The 19,818-nt window shown below is 53.1% G+C and overlaps 1 long non-coding RNA gene across 1 annotated transcript in view; it reads right to left on the bottom strand.

Annotated features, from left to right (window-relative positions):
* Nucleotides 1-1,130: 1,130 nt before the first annotated feature.
* LOC104681384 overlaps nucleotides 1,131-19,818 on the bottom strand; it is a 32,445-nt gene continuing 13,757 nt past the window's right edge. Inside the window, exons 3-9 of the long non-coding RNA XR_004055163.1 lie at nucleotides 19,356-19,473; nucleotides 16,731-16,857; nucleotides 14,206-14,269; nucleotides 6,854-6,994; nucleotides 6,189-6,536; nucleotides 1,498-1,872; nucleotides 1,131-1,215 (exon numbers count right to left, since the gene is read on the bottom strand). This is a non-coding gene — a long non-coding RNA (uncharacterized LOC104681384). The remainder of the gene's footprint in view (nucleotides 1,216-1,497; nucleotides 1,873-6,188; nucleotides 6,537-6,853; nucleotides 6,995-14,205; nucleotides 14,270-16,730; nucleotides 16,858-19,355; nucleotides 19,474-19,818) is intronic.

The raw sequence follows: 19,818 nt of genomic DNA, 5'->3' as shown, positions 1-19,818 counted from the left end.
CCACTTGGTTTGATTCCTTTAATCTTTTGACACCGCCTGTCACGGAGGAGTATGTAATTAGGCCGCACTGTATCTTCCCAGCAGCCCAAGCCTCAGGCACCTTGCAAGATGAGAGCAGGTGGTGCTGGAGCCGCCGGGCTGGGCTGGGCTCTTAATTGGCCTGTGTGCTTCTCTTGGAGTCTGTCCTGTTTTTCCAGGGATGCAGCCACCTCCTGGACCGTGGTGGGGGTTGCTCTCTCAAGGGGTCTCTGAGGGACCAGGGACCCTGCCATGATGCTGGTTTGGGGACAGGGTGGTGGCAGGTGAACTCTGGCCTGACCAGCTAATGGCCTGAGAATGTGCCCTGCCTGCTCCGAAGAGCTCCCTGACCCCAAAGACCCTGCTGTGCACACATCTGAACCCCCATCCCAGGTCTCTGCACCTTGCTATAAAGAGTCAGCCATGGAGATGTGTGTGGCGACCCCAGGAGCACCAGGAGGGAGGCTCTCCTTGCCTGGAAAGAGACCAGCCTCTTGTTTTCTACGGTGGACAGGCCAAAGGGATACAGTCGCAAGGGTTTGAGGATTTGGAAAGTGGAAGAGATTTGAGGATGGCCAGGAGGGGTTTGGAGCCCTGTTTGGCTCAGCAAAGAGCAGAGTAAAACAGGGCTGTTTATTCAGGCCCTAAATGATGGGGATGCTGCTGTCTGCCCAGCAGCTGACACGCTGTGGGGGTGTATTCAGGCAGCGCTGCTTCCTCCTTCTCCCTGGAGCCTCAACCTCTCCTTGGGTGTGCAGGAATCTTCCCCTCCATCCTGCACTGGCAGTTTTAGAAGAGGGTGGCAACTTTCCCCTCTTCCACAGCCAGCGCCTGCTCAGCAGTCTTTCCGCGTGAAAAACTGAACAGGAGCCCCTGGTCGAATCATCCCCCAGCTGGGAGCAGCGGGGCTTCATGTAAAAGTGTGGAGCCAACCAGAGCAGGGAGAGGGGGTGACCTAGGGAGCGGCCACGTACAGGGATGCCCTGGCCCGTCCCTGAGTGTCCTACACCACTCTGCTAGGCCTGGGAGGCCCAGGCATGGACAGGAGGGCAGGGTACCCTGTTGACCGTCTACAGGATTCTGGAAGGCTGAATGACATGGTGATAATCAGCTCAGCTCTGGGGTCCAAACGCCACTTCAAATCTCAGCTTCACCAGACAGGGGTGACCGTAGGCATGGTTTAACCTCTTTATACTCTGTCTTCTCGTCTGCAAAATGGAGTAGTAAAGGAATGATTGAATCCTGGAATTGCTGTCAGCACTAAAGCAGATAGCTAAGGCAAGAGTTTGGCACGGGAGACAAGCTCCACAATGTCAGCTGTGGGGTTCCTTCGGCATTGTCTCATCAAGTCCTTTGACCCCAGATGGGACAGGAGCCCGGGAAGTTCTGAGATCCTAGATTATGCTATCGAAAGGTGGCTTCTAGGTCTCCCGGCCCACACTTCTCCAGGGCCTCCATCTCGGCCACCCCAGGTCCTACTTCATTGTTCAACAGCATTCCCAGAAAGGAAAGCTGTGTTCTCCTCTGGCCCAGCCTAAGTTGTAGCGAGGTGAAATGCCTTCCCCTGCCCCCTCTAAATAGTAGTTCTGGGTCTTCTGGAAACTCATCAGCAGCCACTCTGGATCCCTGTGGCCTGTGGACCCACAGCGTCACTGTCCCCCAGGGGCTTCTGAGAGACACAGCGTCCGGAGTCCCAGCCCAGGCCTGGGGAGTCAGAACCGGCCCCTGGACCAGATCCCCGGAGGATGTGTGCATGCAGAGAGTGTGGGAAGGCTGCTCCATGCCTCCTAGGAGACCACAGTTCTCTCTCACCACCGTGACAAGCCTCAGTGATGTGTCCCTGGGAAATGCGAGCTACCTGCAAGTAAATTATTATTAATAGTTACAGTACCAACATTTGCAAATAATGTCATTTTGGAAAAAGGAAATTAGAGCTGACTCGAAGTTATTCCTATCAAGACATCACCCTTACGTCTGCATTCTAATATGCTTTCTTGAAGGAGAATTACTGTCGTGATGCACACACATGGGGGACCTCGTCAGCAGGTGTCCACTGAGGAGGGAAGAACTAACCCACCCTTCCTTCTGAACAGCGGTCCTACCCACTATGTTCCCAAGAGACGGTCAGTCAGATGGTGTAGGAGGCAGAATGGCCCCAGGCAGCCACATCCATGCGGTGCAGGCCTCGTTCTTGGAAATTCTTCCTTACGTTGGTCTGCAAGACGCCCCCCTGGAACTCTTACCCTTCCTTGTTAAGTCTCTGGCTGCACATGGAATTAGCCCACCTCCTCTTTCACAGGACACAGCTGTTCCTTCCCGTTGCTGCCGTAACTAATTGCTACAAACTGAGGGGCTTGCAGCAACAGAAACTGATCCTGTCACAGCTGTGGAGGCTGGACGTCCAACAGCAAGGTGTCGGCGGGATGTGCTCTCTCCAAAGGTTCTCGGGGAGGATCCTTCCTTGCCTGCTCCAGGCGTCCCTCGGTTTGAGGCTGCCAAGCTCTAATCACTGCCTCTGTCATCTATGGTTTTCTCCTTCTCCCTCCCAAATCTCTCTCTGCCTCTGTCATGACACCTGCCACTGGATTTGGGTTTCCCCCGAATCCAGAATCTCATTTTGAAATCCTTAACTCAGTTACATCTGCTAAGATTCCTTTTCCAAATAAGATCGCATTCACAGGCTCTGGCAAGCAGGACATGGACAAATCTTTCGGGGGCCACTAATCGACCCACAGGAGGTCCTTTCAAATATTTAAAGGCACGCTCTCGACCAATTGCCTCTTCTTCATGCAAAGACAAATCCCAGAATCGTTCAGTAGATCTTCCATGTGATCTACTGTCAGCCTGACTGACACCCCTGGCCCTGGGCAGAATGTCTGTCTCCTCTCAGACAAAGGACTTGAACAATTTTTCTTTTCTTTCCTTTCCTTTTTTTTTTTTCTTTTTGAGACAGAGGCTTGCTCTGTTGTCCAGGCTGGAGTGCAGTGGCGCCATCTCGGCTCACTGCAACCTCCACCTCTCGGGTTCAAGCGATTCTCCTGCCTCAGCCTCCCGAGTAGCTGGGACTACAGGCGCCCGCCACCACACCCAGCTAATTTTTTGTATTTTTGGTAGAGACGGGTTTTCACCATGTTAGCCAGAATGGTCTCAATTTCCTGACCTCGTGATCTGCCTGCCTCAGCCTCCCGAAGTGCTGGGATTACAGGCGTGAGCCACTGCACCTGGCCAAGGACTTGAATGATTTTAACCTGGTAGGGTAGGATGAGCTATGGTGGGCAGTGGGTGGTGTCACTTAGGTAGAGAACTTGAAAAAGGAGGTTCCCAAAAGCAGGGCTGGGACGTGGGTGAGGTAAGAGAGCTGCCTGGAATCTAAGGCACTGCTCTCTTTCAGTCTCAAGCAGGCAGGCCCGTGAGCGTGAGTGCTTACATCCACTCCCTGGGCCTCGCTCTCCTCTCCCTAGCCCCGGCCTGCCCTAAAGAAGCCAGCTGGGGACTTCCAGGACCCTTCTCTGGAGAAACGTTCCAGAACTGAGCCACCCACCCACACGAGTGAGCTTCCTGCGAGAGTGAGGGGAGACTCCCTGAACCTCTGCTGGGTGCTCCCCACCGCTGCCACACCAGGTTCCCAGGGGTCAGTCCCATCCCTGCCTGGGGCAGAGTCAGGGAGAGTCCTGGGAAGAAGAAATGGCATGCGGTAAAGAGTTTCCTTCCCTGAGGGTCTCAGCCACTGCACCTTATTCACCTTGCATGGGAGTATCCAGGGATCGTGCCCCCTGGGGTTGGCCGGTGTACAGGTTCTGCGGTCGTTCCAGGCATTTCTGGGCAGACCACCGCCGAAGACTCACTCTTTCATGGACCTCCACTTGTAAGCCCCTCTGGAAGCTGAGGGTGAGTCCTGCCTGGCGTGGTGCCTACCCAGCCTCATCCAGGTAGCCACTGGCACTGCAGCAGTTAGGAGCTTATGGCTGGTCCCCCAGCCTTCCTCCCCCTCAGTCTCCTGGGCTCTTTTAACAACCCTCATTTGCAGAGCTGTTTTGAAGTTTTGCAGAGAACTTTTTACCTCTCCTTTAATGGGGCCTTCACAATGACCTCGACATTTATTCATGAGCCCATTGTACTATGATGAACCTGAGGTGAAGGCAACAAATCTGCTGCCCCGGGCTCCACAGCTCAGAATCTGGGGTCAGGACTGGTCTCTGGGTCCATCCCTCCCAGTGATCTGCTCTTCCTTTGCCAAGCATCTTGGACTAGACGTGCAGTAGGAGTGTCCAGTGAGTCCAGGGTAGACATCAGGCCCGCAGGCACAGGCCTGGTTACCTAGAGAGTTGCCTCTTCTGACCAAGAGGAAGAATTCATGAAGAGCCAGCCTCCTGGCCTGGCAGGCAAGGGTTTCACCTGGTCATCAAACTTTTTTAAGAGCCACCAAGGAAGCAAATAGCAGGTGGCCAGGCCAGGATGGACATAGTCAAAGTGAGTTAGCTGGTTTCGTGGAACTGCTAACCCAGCCGCCACCCTCTCCTGCCTTCCAAGTAGCAAATTCTCTGGTCCCGCTCACAGTCAGCTTGTACCTGGCTTGCTCATTCTTGAAGAAAGCTCACTGCTGGGCCCGCCTCTGTCTCTGAGATGAGGCCAGGAAAGCTGGGGTGGTCTCACTCTGTGTCCTGGTTCCACCACACCTGACACCCAGGAGAGCTGAGAAAAAATCTGCAACCTTTCACAGCTGGTTGACTTTCAGCACAAATGGGCAGGTGCCTAGAGCAGCCAGCAGGATCTGCTCATCTGAAACCACTTGGGAAGCTCCAGGGAACGGTTCTCCATCCAAGCTGGCGGGAAGTGAGGTGGGCCTCAGCCTGGGCCCAGATTCGTCAGGGTAAACGCCACCTGTGGGAACTCAGGCTCTGCCTGGCAGGGGCCCCCAGAGCCGTTCTGAGATGACTTTTGCTTCTGCTGCCAGCAACGGCGGGTTCCATCTCAGGGAGGGCAGGGAATCAATCCTCCATTAATCCTCAGGACTGGTTCTTTAAGCCCACCTGGGTTTAGTCCTTAATTTCACTATTTACTGGGTGACCTGAAACCAGTGACTCAACCTCTCTGAGTGCAGGCATCCTTCTCTGTTAAGTGGAAATAACCATAGAACCTCCAACCTTACAGGTTGTTAAAAGGATCACATTAATTGACAGATGGAAAAGTACTGGTAATGTCTAAATGCCTGGCAAATGCAGTTGCTGGTTGTTTTTGTTTTGTTTGTTTGTTTGTTTTTTGTTTTTGTTTTTTTGAGACAGAGTGTCACTCTAGCCCAGGCTGGAGTGCAGTGATGTAAACTCAGCTCACTGTAACCTCTGCCTCCTGGGTTTAAGTGATTCTTCTGCCTCAGCCTCCCAAGTAGCTGGGATTACAGGTGCCCACCACCATGCCCGGCTAATTTTTGTATTTTTAGTAGAGATGGGGTTGCGCCACGTTGGCCAGGCTGGTCTCGAACTCCTGGCCTCAAGTGATACACCCGCCTCAGCCTCCCAAAGTGCTGGGATTCTGGGTGTGAAAATGTAGTTAGTGTTAATGTCATTACTGTTGTGATGGGAAGCATGCCAAGGGGCAGGCAACAGCCATACCCTGCCCACTTACCACCTTTCTGCTCTCCTCATGGTCCCCCCAATACCAAGTTTCATAATGCCAAGGCCCACTGCTGCGGTTATGAGCAGAAATGGGCCCCCTCCAAATTCGTATGTTGACACACTAACTCCTAGCACCTCTGAATGTTATCATTTTGGCGACAGGGTCTTTAAAAAGCTAATCAAGGTAAACCAAGGCCACTGAGGTGGGCCCTAATCCAGCATGACTGGTGTCCTTATAGGAAGAGGATATATGGACAGAGACATGTGCAGAGGGAGGACCACAGGAGAACACAGGGAGAACACAGCCAAGTCACCAACCCTGCCTACACCTTGATCTCAGACTCCCAACCTCCAAAACCATGAGAGAAGGAATTTCCGTTATTTAAGCCCCCCAGTCTGTGGTGTTTTGATAGGGTAGCCCTAGGAAAAGGATACCGTTATGTGACCCATCGTAGGTTCTGGAAAGCATTTGTTCTGTAGGACATCAACAGGGCTTGTGTAAACACAGGATTCTGCAGTCAAACAAATCTGAGAACCACTGGGTCGAGCATAGCTCACCAGATTTTCTTTACTGGAAGCCTCCTCACAGCCGTGACTGTGCTCATGGGTGTTTTGAATGCCTAGGACGGGAGAGACTGGGGGCATTTCCCACCCTTTCTTGAACATGGAATCCTCGCCATTGCAAAGCATGGGCTTTGTGTTCTGCAGAACAGGCCTTGGCAACATGCTGGAAGCCGAGACCAGCTGGGGTGGGGAGGAGGCATGGGGGCAGGGTAAGACCTGGGGCCCTCTGCCTGTGCTGGTGAGTCCCTCGATCTCCCTTATCAGACAAGCAGCAGGGCCAGCCAGGAGTGCCACGTTTTATGGCTCTATCATGTGTGAGATCTTGCCCATTAGGGAGAAGCTGTCAACACAAAACATAGATTTCAAGATACACTTTCTACTCCAGGATTATGAATAACCCCTTCGATCATTAGAACCAGAGCATTTTTTAAAAAATCCAATTTGTTTCCCACTTCAGAACCCATTTAGTTTGCTTCCTGTCCTCTGGGTTGGGGAGGGAGGGCTGGAGGCTGGAGCCTTCCAGAATCCTGGCTCCGGTAACCTTGCACCCCCCCCAGAAATTGTGCAGGTTTTTCATCTGAAACCTTGATTTTCCTAGGAATCGTCTGTTACCCATTTCCTATAACTCAGCTGTGTATTTCTGTTGGAAGGTATTCCCTTTATAATCAGGCAGAGCTGCAGGGGGCGCTGTGGAGTGGGCAGCATCCCCTAGAGGGTCAAGAGGAGATATTCCAGACAGTCTCCCAGCGGAGAAGTTTGGGAAGGTGCTGATTTCATCTGTCAAGTCCTAAAGCAATGAACTAATCCAAAATTAAACGAAAACAAAAATATTCACCAGGCAAAGGAGTGTGAAAAATCCCCATTGCTGTCTCTCTCTCCTCATCAGCGACGGAAACCCGGGCTTCCTAGAAGAAACGATGCACTCCCCACCTCCCTCTGTTTGTGCTGCAGTGAAAACTGACACGAGAGATTCATTGGAACATGTGCCCTCGTTCCACTCTCATCAGCCCACCACGGGGACAGGAGCTGTTCATCTTTTTGGCTCTGCTCGCAGCCTCCAGAACACTTGTGAGGGGCACCTTGCAGGTGCCGTGGTCGGATGAGGCCCCTGGGGCTCTTCCAGAGGCTGGCACTCTCCACAGTTGTTGCTCACCTACCTGCTCAGGCCAGGACAGGCCGGAGTGGACAATGTCTTCCCAGGAGGCTGAAGCTGCTCTATCACTCACCAAACCCTCTCATCTGCTGGCCTGACCCTGTGCTATGCTGGAAATAGCACTCGAGCCGGACGTCCTCCCTGACTTGGAGAAGGGCAGTGCCCTGGAAGGAGAGGACACAGAAGCAGCTGTTTACATAACCTCTGAGGGCTGCAATGGGGCAATGGGGCGAGCAGGAGAGTGACCAGGAGCCCGGGGCAGCTGGTGACCCACTCCTGGAGGCATTTGTGAGGTGTCAGAAGAGGGGGCCCCCTTGAGCAGGGCTTGCAGGGATGGCTAAGAGTCCATCAGGCAGATGAAATGATTTACTTTCTCACACTTACCAAGCTTAGAAATGACCTCCTTCATGCATGTGAATGACTTTATTCATGTATATGACTCACCTTCTTCATGCATGTGATGATCTTATTGTTTGCGACTCACTTTCACGCATGTGATGACCTTATCCATGTATGTGACTCACCTTCATGCATGTGATGACCTTATTCATGTAGCTGATTCACCTTCTTCATGCATGTGATGACCTTATCCACGTATGTGACTCACCTTTTTCATGCATGTGACAACTTTATGAATGTGACTCACTGTTTGTCTTCCCATCCCCCTAAAACGTAAACTCAATGAGAGCAAGGCCTCTGTCTACTTCTTTTTAATCAGCATGTCCCCAGTGCCTAGCTCAGTACACAGTAAGTACTCAAAACTACATGTTGAATGGCTGGGAATGAAGGCCAAGGGAGAGTCAGGGTGGGAAGGACCTTGACAGAGAGTGACAGGTGCCTGCCCCATCCCCCCAATCTTAACAGGAATCACCCCCTGACTTCCCACCCTGACAGGTCCCAGGACAGCCTCACCAAGAGGTGCATGGCCATGAACCATTCCCCCTCATAACTCCCAGATGCACCAAGATTGCCATGGAGAAGGCCCAGATGAGGTCCCTGGGCTGTACCCGCTTGCCAGCAGGTACAGAGCGGCGGGTGGGGGCTGCTGGCTGGCCCTGCCACGCACCCTTCAGGCTCCCGCTCCTGCCTCCCTGAGCCTCAGTCCTTTTAGCTCTCATTTGTAAGTGGGCCTCAACCCAAGCGCAAGATTCAGCGGGAATCCGGCCGGGTTCCCAGACGCTTAATTGGAGCTGGGCTCTTCATTACCCGCACACCTGTTCCCCAGCACCATATGGTCTGAGGTAAATAGACTATAATTGTTTATCCAGAGTCCATTCTGCCGTGAGTGAGTGAGTGCCGGGCCGCCTCCACCGCCACCTCCAGCTCCCCCGCCATCGCCCCTGCCACTGATCCCTCACCGGGCTGCTGAAGGACGAAGCCCCACACAAGGTTAAAGAGTTTACAGCTGTCCCGGCAGAGCCACCTTCCATGTCCGGGGGCCCACCTTGGAGCAGCCTCTCCTCCGGCTCCAAGGAAAAGTCCCTGCCCAGCTATGCAACTGCTGGGAGCTTGGCAGCCGGGTCTCCCTGCCCTTCCAGCGTGGCTGAGCAGCCGGGCCCCTCGCTAGCACTGCGATCATTTATCTCTTTCCCCGTGGAGGCTGGAGGACGTCTGAGAAGGGCCTGGGGTTTGGAGCCTGGAAGGCATGGGCCTGGCTTATATCTGCACGCTGCCACTTTCCAATTTAGCAGCCTTGGGTGAGTTTCTTCACGTCTTAGGCTTTGGCTGCTGCGTCTTCCAAAAATCAGGACATGATTTTTTTCTGCATCACGTGGTCGTTCGCAACAGAAGGCGTTAATGTTCACGGGGTACATCCTGTTGGGTCAGCACGCTGCCGTGTGCTTTAGAGATAGGGCCTCTTGGAGGAAGACACTTTGATTATAAACACATCACAGAGGAACAAAGTCAGGCTTAGGCTGGTGAACCCACTTGCCCAGTGCTACCCAGCCAGAAACTGGGGGAGCTGGAATTCTAACCCAGTTCTGTTGATTTTGGAAGTTGATCTCCTGACCACCATCCTATATTTACATGATGAGATCATGCATCAAAGAGGCCTGGCCTGGTGCCTGGCATATAGAAGAAAATCAATAAATGCCCATTCTTTTCTCTTTGCCCTTCCTTCAGTGAACAGATGCCCCTGCCACCACCACTCAGGCTTCTGGGAGGCATCCAGAGCTCCGGGCTGCCAATGTGCCCTCCTCCAAGATACAGTATAAATAGAGCAGAGCCCAGTCCCCTCCCCAGTCCCTTTGCCTTTGTTCCTGGCCAGCCCTACCAGGAAGCAGTGGCCCTTCCCCACCATGCAGCCGATCCCCAGATGGCCCTGGACCACCATGCAGCCAGGCAGGAAAAGGGGGAAGGCAGGACGGCAGACAATGCCCCAACAGAGCTGAGCTCTCAGCCTTGGAAGGAGTCAGATGAGTCTGTCTTAAGAAAGAGCAAGGGCCCCTGAGCATTTCGGGTGATCTGACTGAAAGCATGACCCTGTGCAGGAGGCAGAGTGCTCGGCACCTTGTGGGGAACCAGAGCCACACGAGAGCCTGGACACTCGGGGCACCTGGGGCCTCTCTTCAGGGGCACAGGAGAAGGCTGCTCTTCACCATCTCACCACCTGAGTTTTTCCCTTTCCTGCCCAGAGCTCCTCTGGGAGCTCTGAGTTTTTCCCTTTCCTCCCAGAGCTGCTCCAGGAGGATGGATGGCTTCCCCAAGCCCAAGAGAACAGATGCTGTGTCCTCTTAATCTGCACGGAATTGGTCTTTAATATGATGAAGGGCTTCTAGACCTTTCAGCTCTGACGGATCCCCTATATAGCAGAGTCACTGGCTCTTACCAGAGCCTACCTGGGCAGGCAGGCGCCCTCGGGTGGGTTCAGAGACTGTCTCACCCCCAACCAGTCGGCAGCAGCTCCCCCAGCCCAGAGGAAGGATGAGACTCAAGTCCTATCCTTTGATAGTCCTATCCCCCTAGATAGACAGACAGCAAGTTCCCAGTACACACACTCATCAGTCCACAAAGAGGAGCTCCACACATGAAGCACATGGCCACAACGAAGCCAGGAAACCAGGGGGAGCAGAAACAAGTGTTGCTGGAGCCTGTAGGGTAATTGGGGAAGTCTTCCTGCAGGAGGTGCCCCCAGGGGCCTTGAGAGCTCTGATCCCCATGAGGTACCTGCTGGCTCTGTGGAAGGTAGAGAATCAGGCAGGAACAAGAATTGCAACCAAGAAAAAATAGATATGAAAAAAAAAAGGAAAAGCTTTTACTAGCAAGTTTTCCATCTGCCTACGAGACCCTTTGAAGAAGAGCCTGCGGCCGGAGCAGCAGCAGCAGCTGCCTCTCCCATCTCCCGGAAGGGGAAGGAGTTTTAAACAATACTTAAGCTGCTATATAAATTGGCCCCTGAGGGGATGCCATGCAGCTCTGCCTTGGCCTGATGAGCATGGGGATATCTGCAAGCCCAGGCATCAGGCATGGCTGCTGGAGTGGTCAGCAGGGTGCCCACCTGCCCTCAGCATTGGAAAGATGCAGCGTCCTGGAAGCAGGAGTCCCACTCCCTGGGAACGTGAGCCTCTGAGGAAATCTCTGTAACTCAAAGACTTGGAGAGCCAGGTGTGGTGGCTCATGCCTGTAATCTCAACACTTTGGGAGGCTGAGGTAGGCAAATCATGAGGTCAGGAGTTCGAGACCAGCCTGGCCAAAATGGTGAAACCCCATCGCTACTAAAAATAAACAAATTAGCCGGGCATGGTGGCACGTAACTGTAGTCTCAGCTACTTGGGAGGCTGAGGCAGAAGAATCACTTGAACCTGGGAGGTGGAAGGTGCAGTGAGCTGAAATTGTGCCACTGTACTCCAGCCTGGGCAACAGAGCGAGACTCTGTCTCAAAACTAAAAAAAAGACTTGGAAACCAGACTCAGGTGTTCTGGTCGGGGTCCTGGGTGAGGGTCAGAGCCCTGGATGAAAGGGAATAGGAAGGAATGTGGCCTGGACTCCTGTTCTACGGCTGGACACGGGACCAGGCACTTTATAGACACTCTCTCATCTAACCTTCGAAGACCTTCCTGCTAGTTATCATTGCTACTCCCATTTCACAGATGAGAAAACTAAGGGCCAGAGAGATGAAGTCACTCGCCCAAAGTCACAAAGCCAGAAGGGGCCAAAGCCGGCATTTGAATCCACGCCATACACTGTGCCTCTCTTTGAATGTTCCACTCTGGTTAGGGAAGGTGGAGCAGCTGGAGACAGTCCCCAGACCTTTGCAAACTGTCCTGGACTTTGTGGCACAGCCTCGGGCCCTGAGGTGCAGGGGACACACAGAGCTGGCAGAGTTTGAGATGAGGGAGAAGGGCTGTTCTCCCGGGCTCGTTCCCTTATCAGAACATCTGTGTCTAGCTTCAAAGCCATGGCTGTCATTGCCAGGGCCCCGTCCACACCTCCCGGGCACCCAGCGGGCAGCACATGGCACAGGCATCTGGGACACACCTGAGGGCTTCTCTCAGCCCAGGTAGGGGCCGAGCTCAAGGGACTGGGGAGTGAATGGCCCTGGAAGCAGCCTTGGCCAATGTCAGATGGACTCAGAGGATGAAACCTCCAGCTGCCAAGTTCCCCAGTGGAATTGGGCCCCACTGCCCATGGCAGTAACATTCTCAGTTATCCTGTATTCACTTCTTCCTGCCCCCGTCTCCTTCCCCACTCGCCTACTAGTACTTCCCCAGATCACCTCCCAAAGAAATCAATGCATGCAACCCCTTGTCTTGGGTCTGCTTCTGGGGGAACCCAAGCTAAGCCCTCCCCTGTGCATCCTTCCTGCCCCCATCCCTGTGCCTTCCGTCCACCTGACCCCCATGCATCAGGAAAACGAAGGTAGGTTTTCTCCTCAAGGAGACATAACTAATAACAAGATCACAAGCAACCCAAAGACACAGACATCAAATATTACACACCCGGAGTGAGATCCGTATCTCTCTATCTGGAGCGCCGTGCTTTAGAGTGACGGCGCGGCCGCCAACCCTCTCATTGATGAAGTATGTTATAAGTGCTAAGTAATAATAATACTGTAAAATGCCTCAGTGCTCAAGCATGAGCCCTGGGCTCCAGATAAAATGCCAGACAGATAGATTAGCAGGCGGAGGAAATGCTCCAAAAGCCATCTCCCCACAGCTCCCTGGGCCTAACAGATAGGTCCCATCAGCCCACTTCAATTACTACTTGGGGACTAACAGCCAAGAGACTGATTAAATCCCCTGTCCAAGCGCCTGTGCTGTGCAGAGCTGGTGACAGCAGGACAGCAGGACAGGTGAGAACAAGGAGAGTGAGACGGGATGGGGGAGCGTGCAGGTCATCTGAACAGATCTGGGCTCATCCTACTGCAGTGCCCTATCTGTCCTTACTGAGCCATGTCCGAAGCCCAGGCCACCATCCCCCAGCACTGGCTGGGCCCAGAGCAGGGCTGGCCATCCTCTGCTGTCCTCCTTGGCTGACTCCTCTCCACTTTCCATCAAGAGAAAATGGAGAGGCTGAAAGAGGCCATGGAGAACCAGAAGGACAGCTGATTTGCTTGTCCTCGGGGGATAATCTGGGGGAAGGAGGTGGTTTTGCCTCAGAACCAAACCCAGGTGGAGGGGAGCACCAGGCAGTGAGGCCTGCCTCAGAGCAAAAGGCAGGAAGAGGGAACAATGGCCAAAGCATTAGACAAGGGCCCTTGAGGACTGTGAGCCCCAGAGGCTAGAACTTGAGTAGGGGGCATGAGAAAAGCAGAGAAGGAGAGGTTCCAACTCCCAGAGATGCTGCCTTCCACGGGGCGGGGGCGGGGGGCCAGTGAGAGCACCGCAGGAGCCACAGCTGGGTGACTGTCAGCCTCAATCTCCACTCGCCCCCAGACACCTGCTCCCCGTGCCCCATCTGTTCCAAGGTAGGAAAGGTCAGAGTGACAGCTGTTGCTGCATTGGGAGGGGCAAGGCCTTCCCCAGTGGAAATGTATCATGTATGTCCTGCTGAGCCGGTGAGTCTTTTTTCATATAGGGCCTTTGACCTTCAGAAAAATATTTGAATCAAGGAGTGTGGGAGGAGGAAGAGGAAGAAGAGAGAAAGCGAGGAGGGAAGGAAGAAGGGAAGGGGAAGGAGAAAGCAAAGAGGAGAAGGAGGAGGAAGAGGAGCAGGAGGAAGGAGAGGAGGGAGAGGAGGGAGAGGAGAAAGGAAAGAGGAAGAGAAAGAAGAGGAGGGAGAGTGTGGGAGGAGGGAGAGGAAACAGAAACAATTTACGCTAAATTTTATATTTGAGAGAGAACACAAGGAAACGTTTGATTTTTTTCCCTAGTCCATCTGAGAACAAAATAGTGTGAATGTTGCTGAACATGTGTTTTTTAAAAATGAAAAACAGAATGTAAAATCGTATCCAGGCCTCCCAACAAGTAGTACCTGAATGCTCACAACTGGGTCTGCCAATCCCAAGGGACAGGGCTGTGTGAGGGAGGAGGTGGGGAAGGAGGCTCCTTTGACAACAGGCTAGGAAGCCTCTGGGTGCCAGAGACCATGAAGCCGGAGAAACTCGCCCATCCTTGTTGAAGAAGAACATATAAATGCTCCACATATGGAAACTCAACTTGTAAACTCTCATTACTCATGAGCCGGAGGTGAGCAGATGGGAAATGAAACGGCACCAGCAGCGAGCCGGGGAGCCCCAATGTGAGTATGAACCGGGTGCGGGCAGGGAGGCCGAGCCTGGGAGGGGCAGCCAAGGGCGAGAGAGGGCGGGAGGAGGGGGAGATGGGGCCGCGGGGCAGGAGCAGGAGCAGCGCGTGGAGGCTGTAGCCGGAGGGGCTGGGATGTGGGAAAGAGACCAGCAGGGAGGGGGCCGCTCACCTGCAGGTGGGCACAGCAAGAAACATGAGTGAGGGGCTCTTTCTTCCTTTTCGTTCCAGGGGGTCTAAGAGCGAGGAGGAGGAGTGCCTGTGGATGGCAGAGTAGACCTCGCCTGGGCCAGGTCAGGGCTCTGCTGCCACAACCCAGGCACATCCCATAACATTCCAAATTCTTCCACAACCCTCTTTTGTGTTTTCATCCTAAGAGAGGAGGCGCCAGACTGGAGTCCTGCTCCGTAGAAACAGGTCTCTGGCTCTGCCTGGGGGCCCCTCTCTGCTTCCTCCCGTGTTCCTTGCTCTTTCTCGCCTGTTCCTTGGGCTTCCTCCCGTGTTCCTTGCGCTTCTGCTCAAGCTTCAGAAGCCTGTGGTCACCTCAGTGGGATATGGGGCTTGGCACATGAATCCGTTTGCCAGGGCCGTCATGACAAAGTGTTGCAGGCTGGGAGGCTTACACAATAGAAGTTTGTTCTCTCGCAGTTCTGGAGGCTGGAAGTCCGAGATCAAGGTGTTGGCAGGGTTGGTTTATTCTGAGGCCTCTCTTCTCCTTGGCTTGGAAGTGGCTGTCTTCTCTGTGTGTCTTCACATGGTCTTCCCTTTGTGTTTGTCTGTGTCCAGATCTCCCCTTCTTAGAAGGACACCAATCATACTGGATGAAGGTCCACCATCATTTTAGCTTGATCGCCTTTTTTTTTTTTTGAGACGGACTCTTGCTCTGTCGCCAGGCTGGAGTGCGGTGGCACAATCTCGGCTCACTGCAACCTCTGCCTCTCAGGTTCAAACGATTCTCCTGCCTCAGCCTCCCAAGTAGCTGGGATTACAGGCATGCACCACCATGCCCAGCTAATTTTTGTATTTTTAGTAGAGACGGGGTTTCCCCATGTTAGCCACGATGGTCTTGATCTCTCGACCTTGTGATCTGCCTGTCTTGGCCTCCCAAAGTGCTGGGATTACAGGCGTGAACCACCGTGCCCTGCCTTGATCATTTTTTAAAGACCCCCATCTCCAAATGCAGTCACATTCTTAGGTGCTGGGGTTGGGTGACCACATCTGGATTTGATGGGGTTGCAGTACAGCCCATGGCAACAACCAGCAGAGGAGATGCATAACAAGGGTAGGGTGGGGAAAGTAAGAGGCAGGGGTTTGGGAGGCTGAGGTGGGAGGATGACTTGAGGTCAGGAACTTGAGGCCAGCCTGTCCAACATGGTGAAAACCCATCTTTACTAAAAATGGAAAAAAAAAAAAAATTAGGCGGGCAGGGTGGTGGGCGCCTATAATCCCAGTTACTTCATCTCAAAAAAAAAAAAAAAAAAAAAAAAAGGAAAAAGAAAGAAAGAAAGAAAGAAAGAAGGAAAGAAAGAAAAGACAAAGGAGGCAGAGGCCAACTGCACAAACAGACCCTCTTTTAAGCCCTCAACTGATGGTGCTAATCGTCACTAGGGCAGAAAGTGGGCAGCCCTTCATTCGGGTAGACCCCAATTTATAACTCCTGTGGCTTCTGTTTCTCCTTCTCCTCCTGCTTGGGCAGGGCCTGCTGTGTTCTGCCACCCTAAGTCTCAGGCAGCAAGTGGGACAGAGGTCTAAGAAGCAGGGGACCCGGCTGTTGTTGTCAAAAACCCCCTTCCACCTTCTCCCGTCTTCAGGGCTTAGCAGGGAGCAGGGAGAGGGCAGGACCTTCAGCCTAAGTGGCAATGATTGTTGGGGAGACTCGAGGCCAAACCACCGAAAGTGAAGGGAAGAGGAAGGGAGAAAAGGCCAGGGATAAAGCTCAGAAGAAAGGAAACCGAGTCCATCTCGGCCACATCCCGGCTGTGGAGCGCTGCACATGCCTTCCAGTGTTTCAGACCCTCATCACCACCATGAATGAGGACGGCATCATCAGTGGCTCCATTTTCAGAAGAGCAAACAGAGGCCCAGAGCGGTCTGGTGACTTTCTAACACCATGACCAGCAGGTAGAGGACTTGTAGTTTGAACCAGGTTTGTCCCACTGGCCACCTCCCTTTCTGCTGCCTTTCCTACCCTGCACTGCCAGGCTGTGTCTGTGTGGTAGGTCCCCAAGCTGGAGGGTGAGCCCCCGAGGTTACCAGATGTCAATATCAGGCAGATCGGCAATCCAGGACCTCAGGGAAGGTTTAGAGGACGGAACAAACCAGAAGTCAGAAGTGAGCCCAAAGCCAGGAAACCCAGGATGACAGAATGCTAGGAAGAACAGGTGGTCTCCCAAATCTAAGAGGAAAGGCTAATTTGGTCAAAGCCCCAATCATGGGAGCCCTGAGGTGTGCTCTCGAAACGCGTCTGAGTAGGTCCTGCCCTAACCCCACGCAGTTGCAGGCTCCCTGGGCAAGGCAGCGAAGGTCAAAACTGTGCTTGCAGCATGATCTGAGTCCAAATGAAGGAGACACAGAAGTGAGTCCTGAATGTCTCAAGTTCTCCCAATTAAGGAAGACGCTGTCCTTCGGGGATCAGCCAGGTCACAGCAGAGAGCAAGAAGCAGTTGAAGATGCAAACTTAGGTCACCCAGCACTGACCTGGCCCAGCCGTTGCTCTTGGAAGCAACACACTGTTGGGTGACTGGGAAGGAAGTTCTTAACAAGAGCTAGGATGGAGCTGTAGTAGGAGGGGATCACATATCTCCTCCGGAACGGCTTCTCGGCACTAATAACCGGGTGGGGACCCGAGGCCAATGAGTGAGCTTTCTCTCTCTAGCCCATCTATGTCCAGGATAATGATGATGACAATGAGACCAGTGCCAGGCTTCCTGGGTTTACTGCACGACCTTGGCCAAGGGACTTAACTTACCTATAGCTTTTCTCATCTGTAAAATGTGATAAACACAGCACCCTCCTCACTGATGAGTCAACCCAGGCAAACACCTCCCAGCCTGCCTGGCCCACAGCAAGCACCTCTGAGCGTTAGCTGTCAGTGCGTGCAGGGGACGGATGTTGTCCTGCCCTCCCAGCAGCTGGTAGAAGATTCCTCTTAGATCGAAAGAACTGCCTTGCTTTTGAAAACTCGTTGGTAAGGTCCCTGGTGGAAGACGCTAGGGCTTCATAACCCGATGGGGGATGAACTGCTCCCTAAAAGACAAGGGAGGAGTGTGTTGGTTGCACTGGAAGGGGAGGAAGCACAGAGCCAGGGTCAGGAGGGTGGGAAAGCCAGGGATTGCAGAAGGCTGGGAGGTTGCCCAGGGATTGCAGAAGGTTGGGAGGTTGTCCCCACCCTGCACCCCTCGAGTCTCACTAAACTCACAAAATTCTCCAGGCCAATGGATGGTTCTGGGGAAAGGGTGAAGGGCTGTGTCTTGTATCTGCATCTGCCCACGTAAGGTCCCCAGTGGCCTCAGGCAGACACTGAGGTTTGAAGCAAGCTTTCCTAAATCTCCAAGGGGTGGGGAATTCTATATTCACCACTGGGCTTCAGCTGGATCAGCCAGAGGCCAAAAAAAGTGAGCCACGCAACAGAGCCGGCTTCCCATAGACACGTCCGAGGGGGAAACCAGCATCTCAATAAAACTAAGTCAGCTCCAACCCGAGGTCTCTGCCCACTGGCTGCAACACAGTCCTCAGCTACCACCCCATGGAAGTGTTGTCGCATTTCAAACAGCAAAGACAGTTGGATGTCAGAGATGGTTTGAGTCTCCGACTTTTATGGAATTCCCAGCGCAAGAGCCTCCGGGCTCAGGCAAAATTTCCCCAGTGGCAGCGCTTTGCTCCCAACATGCGCCTCGCCTCCCAGCCTCCCTGCTATTGAATCCAGCGTGACTGTCTCTGGGGCCCATAATGGAATTTTATCAGGGATTCCTATAACTGGATTGCTTATTTGCAGCCTTCCGCCAGCGGCAGCTCCAGATAAAGAATGCAGAGTATGTGCTTCGGTGTCACAAACTGTGCCTGGCCACCATCCATCATCCTGTCAAGACATCACTCCAGACAGCCTGGTTTCAAGCAGAACCAGGTTGGGGATTTTCCTCCCAAGAATAACAAACAGCAGCTAAGTCAGGTTAGGGAGCCCCTGCTTCTCCGCCATGCCTTCATTACAGATGAATGGATTTCAGGTTTCCCCATGTTGTCCAGCCAGTTCCCGTCCGTTTCCTCAGGGTCTGGAGCAGCAAAAGTCACCAACCCTCATCCCGTTTAAGAAGCCTCTAAATGTCACAATGAGTTTATGCAACCCTTGGCAGGTAGGATATGGAGATTGGAATAGCAAAAATTCTTTGCAAGTAGAAAGCATTTATAAAATTCATCCATGTATCTTATCCCATTGATCTTTATGGCCACCCTGTAAGGCAGGGATTGTATTCCCCAGTTGCCAGTTGAGCTGAACGAGACTGAGAGAAGTTAAGTGAGTTCTCCAAGGTCACATAGAGTCGAGGGAAGTCAGGATCTGCACCCAGTTCTTTCGACTCTAAATCATGCACTCCTGGTACTCCTTATGTTGCAGCTATTCTTCCTTCCCCATATTCCTCCTCTCCTCAAACTGTGTCTCTCGGTTGCTGTCTGTCTTTCCATACCTAGTCCCGAGCATGCAGTGAGGGTCTGGCCATCTCAGAAGCTTCATGGAGGGGGGGCTGCCCATCTCAGTGGCTGCATGGAGGGAGGAGCTGGCCATCTCAGAAGCTACATGGAGTGAGGGTCTGGCCATCTCAGTGGCTGCATGGAGGGAGGGGCTGGCCATCTCAGTGGCTGCATGGAGGGAGGGGCTGGCCATCTCAGTGGCTGCGTGGAGGGAGGGTCTGGCCATCTCAGTGGCTGCATGGAGGGAGGGGCTAGCCATCTCTGTAGCTGCATGGAATCTGGGTCCGGCCATCTCAGTGGCTGCATGGACTGGGGGACTGGCCATCTCTGTAGCTGCCCTTGGTTGTCTCCGAAGAGGCACTGATCATCAGCGAGTCTGCCCTCCCCTCCTCTGAATCATAACCAACCAGGATCAGTGAGGCTGGAGCTATGAGGGGGTTGCTTAGAGTGATCCAGTTCTTTTCTTTGATCTGTTAGATCCAGGAGCCAGCTGAGGCCAGCACAGTTCTCTCCCCTGTGAATGTGACAATTGGCCTGGGTCCTGATTCCCCACATCCTGCTGCCTAACGTGATGCACCCATCATCTCCAACCAAGAGACAGGGATCAGAGATTCAACATGTCAGCAAACTACAACTCACCTGCATGCAAGCCAGCTGTCCAATGGGAATTCTTCTGATCGAGTGATGGGGTGGACTGAGGTTTCATACTTGCTTCCTCCAGTGATGCAGAGCACTATTTCCAAACCCAAATAGTCCTCTGGCTCCCAAAATGAGGGAGAAGAGAGGAGGGGAAGGAGGAGCTAAGCTGCACCCGTTGTCAGTGAGCACAGGTGCAGGAGAGAGGGGGTGCCAGACACATCTCCACCTCCATCCCTGGATCTGTGATTGACAGGTACTTGTATAATTCAGAGGCCAAAGGGGACGAGGCAGGCAGAATAACAGCCCTCGAAAGACACCCATGTTCTAATCCCTAGAACCTGTGAATGTTAACCTTATATGGCAAGAAAAGGATTTTATAGATGTGATTAAGTTTAAGTTCTAAAAATGGAGAGGTTATCCCGGATTATCTGAGTGGGCCCCATCTGCAATCACGAGACTGAGG

The sequence above is a fragment of the Rhinopithecus roxellana genome, chromosome 19 (assembly GCF_007565055.1).
Source record: "Rhinopithecus roxellana isolate Shanxi Qingling chromosome 19, ASM756505v1, whole genome shotgun sequence".
Lineage (NCBI taxonomy): Eukaryota > Metazoa > Chordata > Mammalia > Primates > Cercopithecidae > Rhinopithecus > Rhinopithecus roxellana.
The sequence above is the reverse complement of the archived record's forward strand: the minus strand, read 5'-3'. Positions and strand labels throughout refer to the sequence as shown.